The sequence below is a fragment of the Callospermophilus lateralis genome, chromosome 13 (genome assembly GCF_048772815.1).
Source record: "Callospermophilus lateralis isolate mCalLat2 chromosome 13, mCalLat2.hap1, whole genome shotgun sequence".
In the NCBI taxonomy this organism is placed as follows: Eukaryota; Metazoa; Chordata; class Mammalia; order Rodentia; family Sciuridae; genus Callospermophilus; species Callospermophilus lateralis.
The window spans coordinates 693,329-709,380 of NC_135317.1; positions in this window are offsets into that span (position 1 = coordinate 693,329).

The following is a 16,052-nucleotide window of genomic DNA, read 5'->3' on the forward strand; positions in this document are numbered from 1 at the left end:
AGGATTTGCGATCATCCATCTCTGCTGAACGAACTGATGAGGGTTAGGACTACTGGTGGTAAATGGGAGAGTATAGAGCCTTATCCACATGGCGAATATGCAATTTTAAAGGGTTACCAGTCTTTTTCAGTTTCCAGCCAGAGTCTGGACAGGGCACAGGCTTGAGATGACAGGCATGGTTCCAGGAAGTGATTCCGTCTACCATTACCACTGTAGGTGTTATAAGTAGCACCTGCTATGGTCCTTTCCAGCGGGGTTCCAGGGATGACAACTGATGTCGTCTTACGTAGATGAAGTCTGTTACTTGATATCGATGTGGAATCCCCTCCTCCCCTGGTTGGTAGGCAGTGGCCAGCTATTTTCACAGGTATTTCTTAGTTCTTTCAAGAGCTTTAAGTCTCTCAAACAAGGGGGTGTGGAACGGATCCTTAGGTGTTAGAGTTGGGGTTAGGTCCCTTACGGGAGGAGATGCACAATAGAGAATTTCAAAGGGGGTGTTATTACACAAAGAAACAGAGGGAGTATTTCTTGCATACAACATTGCAGAAGGCAGGAGCATAGTCCAATCTTTTATGCTGGTCTCTAAGCTTAATTTCGTTAAGGTCTGTTTAATGGTTCTATTCACTCTTTCTACCTGTCCTGAACTCTGAGGTCAATAAGCACAATGTAACTTCCAATTAATCCTCAGGGACCTGGCTAACCTCTGACTTACCAGGGCCATGAACGCCAGTCCATTATCAAACCCTATTACCTTACGCAGGCCGTATCTTGGAAAAATATCTTCTAGGATATTCTTGGACATCGTTTTCGCTGTTTCTTTTTTTCTTTCTTTTTTTTTTTTTTTTTTGCGGGGGGGGGGACTGCTTCAATCCTTCCTGAAAATGTATCTACAAAGTCTAGGAGATATTTAAGTCCATACCTTGCTGGCTTAATTTCAGTAAAATCCACTTCCAAGAATTGTCCTGGTCTGCTTTCTCATAGGCGCTTTCCTGAAGGAAGCTTGGAAGGGTAAGCATTAACCAATTGATGGAACTGACAGACTTTTGTTAACCATTCTGTTATTTCCTTTTCCTGTGAGTCGGTTAGTTTAAAACTCTGTTCTTGATCCTTCAGGAATTCCTGCAGTTTCTTTGAACCAAAGCGAGTGAGTTGATGTACAGTTTCTACTGACATAGTTGGAGCCATGACTATAGGAATTTTTACTGAAGGATTTAGAAATTCCACTTGGGGGCCTTCAGGGTTAAAAGTTATTTTGGCATGGACAGTGGTGAGCAGATCTCTGCCCATCAATGGGGCTGGGCATTCTGGGATTACTAGGAAGGAGTGATGGATTTTTCCTTTCCCCACGTTCATGGTACTCTTAGTTGTCTATGCCCGATATTTACTGCCTTTAGCCCCTTGAACTAGAGACCTTTTATTTAATAGAGGGCCAAATGTGGCCTTGAGGGCTGAGTATATTGCCCCTGAATCCACTTCAAAGTTTACTGGGGTCCCCTCCACTTCAAGTTACGCTTAACTCAGGGAGGGGATCGTAGCCCCTACTTTCGTAGTCATCCTCCAGAGTCAGAATGCCTGGCTGGTGTGGCTGTCTATTTCTGGGGCACTCTTTGGCCCAGTGTCCTTTTTCTTTACAGGAATCACATTCATCTGAGGCCAGGGGTGGCCTCTGGCGTAGGCCCAGGTATCCCTTCCTGTCTCCCTGTTTCTTAATTTCTGGCCTATTTTTTGTTGTGACCAGGACCTTAGTCAATGCCTTAGTCTGTCTTTGTTTCTTTTATCCTCCCTTTGCTCCCTTCTCTTCCTCAGTTTCTCTCTTATAGTATGCCTTCTCGGCTTCTCTGACTAAATCTCTCAAAGTCATATCTTGTAATACATCTAAGCATTGTAACTTTCTTTTAGTATCCAGGCACCTTGCCCAATAAAGGCCATTATGACAGATGCCTTGTGATCCTCCACCTGAGAATCGAAAGGAGTATATCTCCTATATGTCTCCATAATTCTCTCTAGAAACATAGAGAGGGAGATTCATCAGTCCCTTAGTAATCTCTGTTACCTTGGCAAAATTAGTTGGTCGCCTAGCAGCCACTTGGAAACTCACTATTAGAGCCCGGTAATAAGGGGACAGTTTCTCCCTACATTCAAAGATGTTGGGGTCCCAGTTGGGTCGGTTAAAGGGAATGCCGGCTTTGATTAAGTTGGGAAGTTGTGTTGGTCACCCATCTGGTCTGAGGATACGTTTTTCTAGCTTGCAGGAGGATTCTATTTTGTTCCTCTGTCATGAAGATAGTCCTTAGGTGTTGTTGGCAGTCATCCCAAGTAGGCTGGTGGGACATCATCAATGACTCAACCAGACCTGTGAGCCGGGTGGGTTCCTCAGAAAATGGGGGATTGTAATTTTTTAAGTTGTATAGGTCTGAAGAGGAGAAAGGCCAGTACTAGTAAGCTTGCATTTTTCTCCCATGGCCATCATCAATTGTTGGCCCATGGGGACGGAGGGGGTGCATCATGGGAGTTCCAGGGTTTTCAATCATTCGCCGCCTGTGAGTTCCTTTAGCCGGGCCAGCTTCCTCCAGGGAAGGAGGGGATGTGTGTGCCACGAGGGAGTTATCTGGAGGGTGCTGGGCAGGCTTTGCTTCCTCCAATGGCAGAGAGGCTGAGTCATCAGAAGTAGAATCACTTAGAGGGTGTTGTGAATTAGGGGATGAGGGCAGGGGATAAGGAGGGGGAAGAGATTCCAGTAGAGTCAAATCTTGTGACTCAGGGAGAACAGAGGGTGGAGGAGGGGGAGGAGCAGAGGGTTTGAGAGATCATGGGGAAAAGAGTAGGAGCGGGGGCAGGGGCAAGGAAAAGCTTCACCCATGGAGGAGGAGATTTGCAGAGATCATGCCAAGTTAAAATATATGACTGTTGATTAGGATGGCTATGTGGCCCCAGCTGAAAGACAATATCTCTGACTTTTTAAATTAGTAGGAAGTAGAAAGATCCTTTTACGGGCCATCCGACTCCAAAGGTGGGTCATTCTGAGGAACAGAGAGTCTGCCAGGTCCAGCGTTTTACTAAATAAAAAAGATTCTGAGCCCTTAAGCAGACTTTGGTCCAGTGATCAAGGGTCAGGGACAGAGGCATTGAAGTGCTCTGTCCCATAATGAAAGGTACACTAACAGTAAAAGAAATGACACATGACACAGACAAGACAAGACAATAAAGACATGCAATGGACCTCCAACACTGAGACCAGGAATGAGTAGCTGGCAATATCCGATGGGCTGGCAATACCAAAACTGAAAATATCACTGAGTCGAGGAGACAATTGTTCCTTGATTTCCCGAGTCCTCTGGGGCGTCCCCCAGGGACGCGCCCTGTGTCTCTATGACACATCTCTCAGTCACTGTCGGAGAGAGCTCAGGATCTTCATCGCCAGTGATTTTGCCAAGCCCTAAGCTGAAACATGAAACCAGAAAGAGGCCCCTTACTTGCCCCGAGAGGTGCCCGTTGGGGTCTCTCGTACCCCGCTGCTGGAACTCTGTGGAACCTCAATATGTAAATGTCGTGTGAGTGTCGGAAAAAGAGACCACCAAGAGACTGTCTCATGAAACAGCAAAGGGTTTATTTGGGGTCCAGCATGCTGGGCCTCAGAACTCACTTGAATAGAGCAGAGAGCCCCAAGCACAGCTTCAGCAGAGCTTATATACTTTCCTTGGAGAGGGAAGGGAGGAAAGTTTACTGATGGGTAAGGGCGAGTGGGTGGTTTGCGTGACACCAAGTGAGGAAGTACATTCTGCAGTTTGGCATTTGGGAACAGCACACTCTAGGAAAAGATTAGCAAACATTTCATAAATTGCAACAGAGTTTTGTTAAGCATACAGAAAAACAGGAAGTGATAAGTACCTATTTTATTAATCTTTCACTACCGACTATTTCTTTTTGACTGGATGTTCTCTTCTACTTTCAATCATCCAAGGTACAAGGTCCTATGCCATTGTATATCGATGTATCTTAGACATCTGTGCAAAACATAATTCAACACTGCCTATCGCAATCAAGGCGCCAATGCCCTTCTGGGCTTCAAATCTTACTTAGATTTCTATTTTCATACATTCATTTCACCTATATATTCTTATACATATCGCAGATTCCCTATACCATTATTCATCTAGCAGAATGATTTCTAACCCACACCAAACATGTTATTAATCATAACCATACACTGTTCCCTCAATCTAATTTTACAAAAGAGCAGGGAAAGAGTTGGTCATGCAATACAGGAATGTAGGGGATCTTAGACCTGATGAGAACCTCAAAGGTCCCTGCAAAAATTATCCCTGGAGAAGATATAGGCAGCTATGAAGGACCTGAGTGAGCAAAAGTCATCTTCCATTGCAAACAACATGGTCAGGATAAAGGGTTATGTCTGAATCAACTTCTCTTCTTAATGTAGAGAAGATGGTCCAAACCAGGACTGTGTGGAGATCTGTTCATGGGTGACTATGGTTGATATATCATTCTAAATTGTGAATGTGTCACAGGAAGTAGGGGCAGCCTCCATCTAATGGGACCCTTGAAATCAACAGTTTGGATAAATTTGTTGCCAAGATAGTGACCTCATTCAGTTCCTGAAGGAAGTGACCTCACCTGACTTCCTTGGTGATGGAACTCTCTGAACTTGGGATCCAGGAAGCCAGGCACCCAGAGCCAGTCCCAGTACCAGTCCCAGTGGTCTCACTTCTTTGGATTTACCAAGGACAGAGTCAGTCTTTCTTGGTACTTACAGATGTGAGGAAGGCCAAATGCAAGAAAGCTCTAAAGTGGGGCTTTTCCTGAGAAAGCAGGTAGTGGCTCACCAGTGGCTCCTAACAACTTCACAGTGTTGGCCAAGGAGACCAGATCTTAGGACAGGCCATTTCGGGGGAACATTGTATGCCCCACCAATCAGAGGACACTCCCGATAGTCACAGACATACTAGGGGTAAGAAGGTGCCTTTGTGGGTGTGGTTGTGGGTTTGTGGTTTTGTCTCATGTTCTGAGAATAGGTACTAAAGTCGGTTTGTTTGGTTTGGAGTGGACTGTTACTAGAAAGTCGTTTGACAAGGCGAGTGTTTCTATGTCTGTGTATCCCAGTGTGTCTGTGGTTGTAGACATTAGAATAGAGAAAGCATCAATGGATGTCTCCTGTCTATTAGAAAGCTTCCCAGCATTCGTCCTTCCCCATTTAAAATGGACTGTAGCTTGCCTTATTGGTGGGCAACCCCTGATAACTTCCTAAGTTCCTGTTTTCTTCCTGAATTCTGGCCACTCTCCAGAATAGGCCCATGGTTTTGTGTCCAAGATATATACCACCTCCAAGCTCTGTGACATGGCCATGAACTGGATAGCTGAAGGGAATGACGAGCATCTCAGAAAACTCAGATATCAATGTGACCAGGAGAGTCTCAGTGGAGAAACCCTGCTTTGGGCTTTTTGCTTACCTATTTTTCTTTTGACCTGAATGTCAGGAAGGTCTTTGACTCAGGCTACCCCTTTGTGAAGCCTGAAGAAAAGAGTTTTCAAATAACAAAGAATGGGCATACCTATGGCTCTTTGCTTAATTCCTTTGAAAGGGATGTGTCTGAATCAGCCCTTTCGCCCTGTGTGAGGCTGTGGCTTAGATTTTCAGCACCTGATGGATCTAAAGAAAGTTCCCATGTGTGCATCGAAAACCGAAATGGCCAAAAGAGCAGTAATTGTGATGAAGTCTCTCGCCTTCCTCTGTAAGGTTCTTGACCTCCATCAAGTAAGAATAGGGATCCTTTGCATCAAATGAGTACTTCAAAACCTACAGAGGCTAGGCCATATGTGCTTGGGTTTTCTCATGACTCCAATTCACATAAAGAATCTAAACCCCACAGGCAGTGGCCTCAAATTGGTAAAGTGGAGCAGTATTAAGGTCAGGCCTATTTGATCACTCTTGGTTCGCAGGAAGTGTGTCCAGGCCACCCTGACTTTAGGCAAATGAGGGGCAAGGGAGCTTATTTTGGACACTGTCTTGGTCTGCGCCCTCATGGAAACCTCCATCCAGAGTTTATGATGAGTGCCTATGTGGTAGAACATGAGCGCCTTGTGGGAGTGTTTTGGTTTTAATTGAGGTCATTTGTGTGGCTGTTGGAAGAGATGACTGGGTCCACCTGGGCTTGAACTGTGGTGTAATTCCCCTTAGAGACTGAGTTCTGTAACTGACCTCAGAGAAGTATTGCAATAAATAGTCTTGGGATTTTAGGAGGCCACGCATGAGAATCGCCCTTGGAAACTGAGATCTAGGCCCAGGATGGCTTCCCACAGAGCTCGGGGAATCTAAGCCAGGATATCACATGATTTTATTCTTAAAGACTTCGCAGCCATACTTGAGAGTCTAAACACACATGGAACTCACATTGTAGACCTCAATAGGCCTGGCTTCATTTGACCTCTTTGCCACCTTTTGGAAAGGCTTGCCTGTGAGTGTTCTCCAGAGCTTTCTTTGAAATGAGCTTCCTCACCATTCAATGGTTCCTGAATAAATTGAAACCCACAGTGACTCCAACTTCATCCTTGAAAAATGGCTACATAAATACCATGAAATTTTTGAAATTCCCATGACCAGGTGGCACTGGAGAACATTTGGATATCCTTTTGCTGATCATGAGTGTACCAGACAGTGCCTTGATTCACTGGGTTTCATGAAACTGGTGTAGAACAGAGATGCCAGTAAGTTGGAGCCTGATGAGTAGTGGACATAGAGCAGTGGACTGTAGGTGTGTGAATAAATATTTTTGGTAGGACCACCTGGATCTGCCATTGGCTTCCAAAAGACTTGTGACTGACATGGTGCAGGCAGCAGACCCTTATATGTAAAGGCATGTTGTTATATGCAGAGGTTTCAGGGTAATGTTCAGAGTCAGGTTGCTTTAGTATAGGGCGAAAGCATTGTGGGATAGAAGCCTGGTTCGTACATTCTCTTGGAGACCCTGACCAACCACACGTGACAGAACTCCTTCCAGCATTGTGTCCCAGTTCTACTCCTTGTATTTCATGAAGCCAATACCAAACTCCCAGTGCAAGTGCAAGAAACACCAGGAAAAATGGAGGATGACCAAATGGCTTCACAGACCACATGGGAAGACACTTAGGTCCCAGTGGCCACAGTTTACCTACAAAAAGAGAATTCAGAACTTCTGCCTCATGTTCATTAGAAAATAAGGAACCATGTCCTCCAGGTCACATAGATGCAGACACAGGTTTGATGGTGTCACTACAAAACCAAGCTAAATCGCGTGAAAATTACATATATTTCATGTGCTCAACCTTAGAGGAAGTTTCTCAAGAAGTCTTTAGGCCAGCAGAGCTCCATGTTTCTGGAGTGTTTACCCTCTCCCTTACTTTTGGAAACTGTTCTACCACCTCCAGTGTTGTGAACTCCTGAACAATTTTCATTCCACATATGTATTTACAGATTTTCTAACTCCTCTCCTCTAATTGTGTCTTACTTGGATCGATGGTTGTGTCAAGGCTTTGTTCTGAATGAGAGTGGGAAGAATTTTGTGTAGCACATGTTTGCATGCACATTAGATTCATTTTCCTGTTTTCCATTTAAAATACTGAATCCCTGACACTAACCAATACCCTACTAGACTCTGACTACTAATCCTAATATTATGGAGAAAAAGAAACGTAACTGAATAGAAATGCAAGCCTTTCATATGAAGCATGGTGTATAATTGGATTTGCCTTCTGCTTTATCAAGAGGATGTATTATAAATCTATTCAACTTTTCTTTGTAATATTTCTTCATGAGTTCTTAAAGTTAACACATATGAAAATTTCTGTCTCCCTTTCTCTGAAGCCTATTCAGCACATGTATCTTTTTATGCATATATAGTATCCTACCTGATATCACACGTACATTCTTGAGAGCTCACTGACTTTGGTATATAAAAATTGTGAGAAGAGATGACTCCCCCTAAATACTGATGGAACTCAAAATTCAACCTGTGGGTGAGCTTCCTAGTGAAAAAACATTAGATATAATTAACATAAATCCATGATCAATAAAATGAATATTTTTGGATATGTGGATGAATTATAATTCATGATGAATTTCGATTGGCATATATATTGCTGCATATTAATGTGTGTGTGTGTGTGTGTGTGTGTGTATATATATATATATATATATATATATATATATATATATATATATATATATATATATATTCTCCAGATTTTCCAAATATGAAATATATGTGTCTTATTATACACTCCTTATAATACTCCTTATTAATACTCCTGTATTTATTAACAACATTTCACAAGATTAATCTCAGAAATACTCAACCACCTGAAATACATATTGGTTTCCTAGTACTGAAAACTAACTTCAGTGATAGGTGTTTAGAAATCCTAATATTTCTACAGTAACTGACCCAGTTTAACATCAATGCAAGTAGATTCCAATGGAACATGATGTGTATTTTGACGTTCATTTTTGTTCAACACTTGTACATTACAATTTCTTCAGTTTATGGACATCATGAGATATATTTTTTTATCCACAAGTTCACAAATGTATAGGTATTTATAGGCATTTGGTTTACTTTCAATCACTTCCTACTTCAGAACACATGTATTCCTCCATGTTTCTTTACTGGTCTTTTCACTAGACTTCTTTCAAAACACATTATTTTCGATTGCATAATCATTTTTGAAACAAAACTCACACACTCTTCATGATAAACTGTAACCCTAATATTACCATTTGATATATAACTCGTTGGAATGAATGTATATATATGATTTCCTATATATTTTCAGAGGTAAATTCAATCCATGATTTAAACTCGGAACCAGTTATATACTTTATTCACAATATGGTCTATTCATGCATCATCTCTATAATCATCAACACGGGGTACACCTATTTGTATCCTCAGTACTAATTTATAAGTTTTCAGAATTTTGCTCCCCGTAATGGTGGAAGAAATACTCATGTCACCTGATCTACATATACATTTTATCACAGTAGTATTCTGGACACAAAATGCAAAGGTCACACTTATGATAGTGCCAAAGCCTAAATGGAAAGTGAACATGGATTACTAAAAACATCCATGTCCATTTTGCCTAATGCTCTCAAATATCAATCCTATTGGTGAGTACATATTTGTTTCTTTCTAAGATAATATATTCAACCTCAACCCTCCTGAAAATATCTAATACTATCACTGACTTTATACTTTTCATGATTTCCAAATGTCCCTATTGATATCTGCTTTCCTACATATTTTCCCCAGTTCATCATTGTGATGGTCCCTTCACATGTGCTGACATTCACATTCACTCTCTAACTGAAACCCTATTGCTAAAGAACTTTTGTTCCAATTCCTAGACTCACTCTTCTTCCTAAACATACTGACTATCTTCCTAATCCTACAGACTATCCCTTTTTGACTGGATGTTCTCTTCTACATTCAATCATCTGAGGTACCCGGTCCTATGCCATTGTGTATCGATTTATCTGAGACCTTGGTGCAGAACATAATTCAAGCTAATTATCTCAATCAAGTGCCCAATGCCTTCCTGGGCTTCAAATCGTTCCTAGATCTCTGTTCTCATACATATATTTCATGTCTATATTCTTATAAATATCACAGATTCCCAATACCATTATTCATCCAGCAGAATGATTCCTAACTCAAATCAAACATGCTTTTAACCCTAACCATACACTGTTCACTCTATCTCACTTTACAGAAGAGCAGGGACAGAGTTGGTCTTACAATACAGGAAGGTAGAGGATCTTCCACCAGCTGAGAACCTCAGAAGTCCATGCAGAAATAATCCCTTGAGAAGATGTAATCAGCTATGAAGGACCTGAGAGAGCAAAAGTCATCTTCCATGGCACACAACCCGGTCAGGATGAAAGGATGTGTCTGAATCACATTATTCAGGATATCACATTATTTTATTCTCTCTTCTTAATGTAGTGAAGAAGGACAAAACCAAGCCTGGGTGGAGAGCTGTTCCCAGGTACTTATGGTTTCTAAACCATTCTAACTTGTGAAAGTGTCACAGGAAGTAGGCAAAGCCTCCATCTCAGAGAGCATACGAAGCAACTGTTAGGACAAAGTGGTGGCCAAGGCAGTGACCTCATTCAGTTCCTGAAGAAAGTGACCTCACCTACTTCTTTGGTGATGAGACTCTCTGAATTTAGGATCCAGGAAGCCAGGCCACCTTTACCAGTACCAGTCCCAGTCCCAGTGAGCTCACTTGTTTGGATTTACCAAGGAGAGAGTCAGTCTTTCTTGGGACCTACTAATGTGAGGGTGGCCAAATGCCAGGATAGCTCTGAAGAGGAGCCTTTCCTGAGAGGACAGAAAGTGGCTCACCGCTGGCTCCTGACGACTTCACAGAGTTGTCAAAGGAGGCCAGATCTATGACAGGAAATACCATTTTTGAGAAATATCATATGGCCTACCAGTCAGAGGATACTCCGGATAGTCACAGACCTACTTGGGGGAAAAGGTGCCTTGGTGTGTGTCGATGACAGTTTGTGGTTTTGTCTCATGTTCTGAGAATAGGTAAAAAAAAAAAAAAAGTCGGTTTGTTTGTTTTGTAGTGGAATGTTTCCAATAAGTCTTTGACAAGGCGAGTGTTTCTAGGTCTGTGTATCCCCCTGTCTCCATGGTTGTAGACATTAGAAAAAAAGAATGCCACAATGGGTGTGTCCTGTCTAGGAGAAAGCTTCCCAGCATTCATCTTGCCCAATTTATGAATTGACTGCAGCTTGCCTTATTCATGGGCAAGACCGACTATGATCCTAAATTCCTGTATTCGTCCTGAATTCTGGCCACTCTCCATAATAGTCTCATGGTTTTGTGTCCAAGATATGTATCACCTCAAAGCTCTGTGATATGGCCATGTACTGGATAGCTGAAGGGAATGGCGAGCATCTCAGAAAACTCAGATATCAGTGTGACCAGGGAGTCTCAGTGGAAAAACCCTGCTTTGGGCCTTTTGCTTACCTATTCTTCTGTTGCCCTGAATGTCAGGAAGGTCTTTGCCTAAGGCCAACACTTTGTGAAGCCTGATGAAAACAGTTTTCAAATGGAAATGAATGGGCATCACCTGTGGCTCTTTGCTTAATTGCTTTGGAAAGGTATGTGTCTGCATCAGCCTCCTGGCCCTGTGTGACGCTCTGGCTTAGATTCTCTGCACCTAATGGATCTAAAGAAAGATCCCATGTGTGCATCCAAAACCAAAATGGCCAAAAGTGCAATCATTGTGGATTAAGTCCCTCACCTTCCTCTGTAAGGTTCCTGACTTACGTCAGTGAGAATAGGGATCCTTTGGGTCAAATGAGTCCTTCAAAGCCCTGCAGATCCTAGCCCATAGATGCTTGGGTTTTCTCATGACTCCAATTCAAATAAAGAATCTAAACCCCACAGTCAGCAGGCCTCAGATCGGAGAAGTGGAGCTGTATTAACCGCAGGTCTATTTGATTACTCCTGGTTCACAGGAAGGGTGTCCAGGCCACCCTGACTTTAGGCAAATTAGGGGCAAGGGAGCTTTTTTTGGACACTGTCTTGGACTGCGCCCCTCATGGAAACTTCCAGCCACAGGTTATTATGAGTGTATATATACAAGAAGATGAGTGCCGTGTGGGAGTGTTTTGGTTTTAATTGTGGTCATTTGTGTGGCAGTTGGAAGAGATGCCTGGGTCAACCTGTGCTTGAACTCTGGTGTGATTCCATTCAGAGACTGAGTTCTGGAACTGACCTCAGAGAAGTATTGCCATAAATTATGTTGGTATTTTAGGAGGCCACGCATGAGATTCACCCTTGGAAACTGAGATCTACGCCCAGTTTGGCTTTCCACAGATCACTTGGAATCTCAGCAAGGATATCACATTATTTTATTCTGAAAGTCTTGGCATGTATAGTTGAGAGTCTTAACACATATGTACCTCACATTGTAGACCTCAATGGCCCTGGCTTCATGTGACCTTTTGGCAACTCTTTGGAAAGCCTTGCCTGTGAGAGTTCTCCAGAGATTTTATTGCAATGAGATTCCTCACTATTTACAGGTTCCTGTATAAATTGAAACCCCCAGTTCCTCCAACGTCATCCTTGAAAAATGGCTAGATAAATATCATGAAATTTTTAAAATTCCCATGACCAGGTGGCACTGGAGAACCTTTGGATGTCCTGTTGCTGATCATGAGTGTACCAGACCCTGCCTTAATTCACTGGGTTTCATGAAAATTTTGTAGAACAGAGATGCCAGAAATTTGGACGCTGTCGAGTAGGGGGCCTAGAGCAGTGGAGTGTAGGTGTGTGAAAAAACATCTGTGGTGGGACCACGTGGATCTGCCATTGGCTTCCAAATGACTTGTGACTGACATGGTGAACCCAGCAGACCCTTATATGTAAAGGCATCTTGTTATATGGAGAGGGTTCAGGGCAATGTTCAGAATCAGGTTGCTTTGGTCAAGGTGGAAAGCTATGTGGGATAGAAGCGTGGTTGGTGCATTCTCCTGCAGACCCTGACCCACCACCCGTGAGAGTCCTCCCTCCAGCACTGTGTCCCAGTTGTACTCCTTGTATTTCGTGAAGCCAATACCAAACTCTTAGTGCAGCAGTAAGAAACACCATGAAAAGTGGAGGATGACCAAATGGCTTCACAGTCCACACGGGTAGACACTTAGACACCAGTGGCCACAGTTTCCTAAAAAGAGAAAATTAAGAACTGCTGCCTCATGTTCACTAGAAAATAAGGAAGCATGTCCTCCAGGTCACATAGATGCAGACCCAGCATTGATAGTCTCACTACCAAGGACGCTAAAGCTCCTGACAACAACATATATTTCAAGGGCCCAACCTCAGAGGCAGTTTATCAAAAAGTAATTAGGCCAGCAGAGCTCCAAGTTTGTGTAGTGTTTACCCTCTCCCTTACTTTTGGAAACTGTTCTACCACCTCCAAGTTTGTGAACTCCTGATCATTTTCCTTTCCACATATGTAATCACAGATTTTCTAACTCTTCTCCACTAATTGTGTCTTAGTTGGGGTGAAGGTAATGGGAAGGCATTGTTCTGGATGAGAGTGGGAAGATTTTTGTGTAGAACATAATTGCATACACATTAGATTCATATTGCTATTTTCCATTTGAAATACTGAATCCCTGACACTAACCCATACCCTACTAGACTCTGACTACTAATCCTAATATGAGAAAAAGAAACCTAACAGAATACGAATACAGGCCATTCATAGGAATCATGGTGTATACTTTAATTTGCCTTATGCTTTATCAATGGTATGTGTTATAAATCTAGTCAATTTTTCATTGTAATATTTCTCCATGAGATTTTAAAGTTAATGCATTTGTAAATTTCTGTCTCCCTTTCTCTGTAGCCTATTCAGCACATGTATTATTTTAGGCATATTTAGAATCCTACCTGGTATCACATGTATATTCTTGTGAGCTCACTGATTTTGGAAGATACAAATTGTGAGAAGACATCACTCCCCCTAAATACTGATGGAACTGGAATTCAACCTGAGGGTGAATTTCCTAGATGAACAACATTATACATAAATCCATGTTCAGTAAAATGAATATATTTGGATATGTGGATGATATATACTTCATGATGAATTTCGATTGTCATATATATTGCTACATTTTAATGTCTTTGAATGTATGTTTCTATCTATGTATCTATCTATATATCTATTTCTCTCTCTCTCTCTCTCTCTCTCTCTCTCTCTCTATATATATATATATATATATATATATATATATATATATATACTCTCCAGATTTTTCAAAATATGAAATATATGTGTCTTACTATACACTTCCTCAATTCACTCATGTTTCTATATGTGGATTTATAATCAACATTTCACAAGATTTTTCTCAGAAATATTTATCCACCTGAAATACATATTTATTTCCTAGTACTGAAAACTAACTTCGGTGAATGGTGCTTACAAATCCTAATATTTCTACAGTAACTGACCCAGTTTAACATGAATGCAAGTAGAACCCTATGGGACATGATGTATATTTGAAGGTCATTTATATTCAAAACTTGTACATTACTATTTCTTCAGTTTATGGACATCATAGGATATATCATTTCATCCACAAGTTCAAAAATTTATAGGCATTTGGTTCACTTTCAATCACTTCCTGCTTCAGAACACATGTATTCCTCCATGTTTCTTGACTGGCCTTTTAATGAGACTTCGTTCCAAACACATTATTTTCAATTTCCATAATCATTTTTGATGCAAAACTCACACACTCTTCGTGATAAACCGTAATGCTAATATCAAAATTAGATGTATAACTGGTTGGAAGGAATGTATATATATCAATATAAGATTTTCTATATATTTTCAGATATCAATTCAATCCATTATTTAAAGTTGGAACCAGCTATGTTGTTTATTTACTGTATTTTCTATTATGGCATCTTATCCATATTCATAGACACAGGGTACACCTTTTGTATCCCCAATACTAAAGTATAAGTCTTTAAAATATTGCTTCAGAAACGTTGGAAGAAATACTCTACTCACCTGATATACATATACATTTCATCTCAGTAATATTCCTGACACAAAATTCAAGGGTCACACTTATGATTGTTCCAAAGCCTATATTGAATGTGACCATGTATTACTAAAAACATCCATGTCCTGGTTCTCTAATGCTCTCAAATATCATTCCTATTGGTGACTACATATTTGTTTCTTCCTAAGATTATATATTCAACCTCAACCCTGTTAAAAATGTCTTTTCCTGTCACACACTTTGTACTTTGCCTGATTTCCTAATGTCTCTATTGATATCTGCTTTCCTACACCTTTTCTCCAGTTCATCATTGTGAATGACTCTTCAGATTTGCTGACATTTACATTCAACCTCTAATAAAATCCCTTTGCTAAAGAACTTTTTGTCCAACTCCTAGACTCAATAAAATGGGTTGCTCAAAGCCCTGCAAAAGGTAGCCCATAGGTGCTTGTGTTTTCTCATGACTCCAATTCACATAAAGAATCTAAACCCCACAGTCAGTAGGCCTCAAATTGGAGAAGCGGAGCAGTATTAACGGCAGGTCTATTGATCAATCCTGGTTAACAGGAAGGGTGTCCAGGCCACCTTGACTTTGGGCAAATGAGGGACAATGGAGCTTGTTTTGGACACTGTTTGGGCTGTGCCCATCATGGAAAGCTCCAGCTAGAGGTTATAATGAGTGTCTATATGGAAGCAGATGAGGGCCATGTGGGAGTGTTTTGGTTTTAATTGTTGTCATTTCTGTGGTGGTTGGAAGAGATGACTGGGTCCGCCTGGGGTTGAACTCTTGTGTGATTCCCCTGAGATACTGAGTTTTGGAAATGACCTCAGAGAAGTATTTCCATGAATTGTGTTGGGATATTAGGAGGCCACACATGAGCGTCGCCCACGCATGACAGTAGGCCTCAAATTGGAGAAGCATAGCTTTTTGTCCAAATCCTTTACTCATTCTTCTTTCTAATCCTACAGTCTATATTCCTAATCCTACTGACTATACCTTTTTGACTGGATGTTCTCTTTGACATTCAATCATCCAAGGTACAAGGTCCTGTGCCATTGTATATCGATTTATCTGAGACAACTCTGCAGAACATAATTCAAATCTAAGTATCACAATCAAAGGCCCAATGTTCTTCTGGGCTTCAAATCTTACCTAGGCTTCTGTTTGCATACTTATATTTCACCTATATATCCACGTTAAGTAAAATGAATATTTTTGGTTCTGTGGATGATATATATTTCATGATGAATTTTCTACTCACCTCATATACATATACATTTCATCTCAGTAATATTCCTGACACAAAATGCAAGGATCACACTTATGATTGTACCAAAGCCCAAATTGAATTTGACCATGTATTACTAACAACATCCATGACCTGGTTCCCTAATGCTCTCAAATATCATTCTTATTGGTATAATAAGACTACGTATTTGTTTCTTCCTAAGATTATAT